General features: G+C 30.9%; 1 protein-coding gene across 1 annotated transcript in view; it reads left to right on the plus strand.

Moving 5' to 3' along the window:
- The window catches only part of LOC106102130 (36.4 kDa proline-rich protein-like), a 7008-nt gene that overhangs the window by 4189 nt on the left and 499 nt on the right, over nucleotides 1-2320 (plus strand). The gene's annotated exons all lie outside the window — the stretch shown is intronic.

Here is a 2320-nt window from a genome sequence, read left to right on the forward strand (position 1 = left end):
TGCTGGCCGAAGCCGCGGCGACGAGGAGTGCGAAGGCGACGAAGAATTTCATGTTGAATCTGAAAGATTATGATAATTAGATTTTAGTAATTCAGCTACTTTTTTTTCTGTATCTTAAATCAAACAACAATCTAGTTTGTTTTATTTTCACTTTCAGGTGGTAATTATCATTTCACCTAAGTTGTTGAAAGTGGTTATAAGTAAATTTAGAGGATATTCAAATAAAATAAAATAGTTAACTAATGATGTCGTTATTATTTTAAACAACGCAGACGATACAAACTAGAGTGAAGGTTTTTATTTCACTTACGTCTCGTGTTGAATTAATTGTGCCAGTTACGACTGAAATAACATATTTATATAAAATTTACAAATGATAAATTTGATAGAAACACGTATCAAGATATTGAAATACCTACGGGTAATTTTATCAAATTTATCATATTTGAATTATAGTCCATGCGACGGATTTTATCATTTTACGACCCTCATAAATTTACAATCTATGCTAAATTATGAACGGTAACTTCAGTCTGTTAGTCACGTCTTCAAGCCTTATTCCCTAAACACCTTATCAGAGATAAATTAAACTTTGTGAAACATGACATTTCATCAATTAGCTGCCAATAAAATATACGTGTATAGGTAAAAGTAAAAAAATAATATCTATGATACGTTACTATTAAGTAAAAACCTTTTTTTATGTTAGCAGTATACTAACAGTACTAAAATTAAAGGGCTTTGAAATAATTTTAATGACAGTAAAGTTTAGCTTAGGTTAAGCTTCAAGTTATTAGAAAGAAAAAAATCCTTTAATTATCGCAGCAGTCGCGGGAGAGGCTAGTGTTAATTTTTTTATTACTTTATTGTATATTTAATCTTTACTGTGTTTTTTACAATATGGCTCCTAAATTAATATGTTATCTGTGATCAGCTGTAAGCTGAGTAACGATTGATTTCGTTGCGCTTGATTTTAAAAAGTACCAACTGAGTACCTACTTCGACTACGTAGGATGTCCTAGTGCTTTTGTACTAACAGATTTAATGACTTTTCTATTAATTTTTTTCGGAACCTTACTACTTCTTTATATAGAAACTAGCTGTTGCCCGGAACTTCATTCGCGTGGTATTAGAAAACATACGAACTATATAAATAACAAAAAGCTACGTATCCCTCGGGAACCGGACATTTCTCGAGGATGAACCTTGTCCCATGTGTACTCCAGACTTTGTTTTATCTGTGCCAAATTTTAATAAGATATGTTGAACCGTTGCAGAATGATCGAGTAAACTAAATGTTTAAAATAGTAAACTTAAAACTAAATTAATGAATCCCACGGGAACCGTAACTATTCCCTGGATAAAAAGTAGCCTATGTGTTCTTCCAGACTATGCTCTAAACCTGTGCCAAATTTCAAGGAGATCTGTTAAGCCGTTTAGGCTACAAACGCTAGCAAACATCCATCCATCTAAGATTTCGCATTTATAATATTAGTAAGATTATGCGAATGATTGAAATCGATTACTCAAAAATGAAATTATTTGTTTATGGTTTCGACCAACTAGCGATCATTGTTGTTAATGTTTAAATTAAGTGAATTGAATAAGCGTTTTGTCGTTTGAAGGAAAATCTAAAAACTTGATTGTTTGATTAAATTATCGTAACTTCATAAAGGAATGGGAAAGAAAACGGCAAGAAAAGTTGTCTCTCTTGTTATTTTCATCCCAAGACACTTGAAACAATCTCAAAACAATAAGTTTAAATACCGAGTAGCAAATTAAAGAATACTGAAGATACTGAAGTAGCCCTAATGATCGCCGAACTTCGGAAGAAGATGGCACTTTAAGAAGAAGAAGAAGAAGATCCTGAAATACCTGGTTAACTCCACAGTTGCAATATGCCACTTTGTTTAAATTAAGTAACTTTTTCCACATAAATAAACAATTTAGTTAGTTAATATTTGTCAATATATTAATTTCACAAAAGCCTTTCAACAAGGAAGTAGACGACACTCGTTATTGACCTGCACGGATTAAAGTCTCCGCGAATATCATAAATTAATTTTTTAATCATCGAAAGTAATTTATAGTATACTTAATAGTATGTAGACATAGATAAGACAGTAAGTAATTAATAAGATAACATTTAATATAAAAACTTTGATACAATAACAATAAACACAATTAGTCGCAGAACCAAAACCAAGAAGCCTGTAAGTCAATTAACTTAGTCGGAGAAAAATTTACTCTACAACTTTTTAATTAAAACTTTTAACTAACAAGCAACTATATTTTTTTCTAGAATTGCAACATGAAATAC

The sequence above is a fragment of the Papilio polytes genome, unplaced genomic scaffold (assembly GCF_000836215.1).
Source record: "Papilio polytes unplaced genomic scaffold, Ppol_1.0 DF823923.1, whole genome shotgun sequence".
Taxonomy (NCBI): Eukaryota; Metazoa; Arthropoda; class Insecta; order Lepidoptera; family Papilionidae; genus Papilio; species Papilio polytes.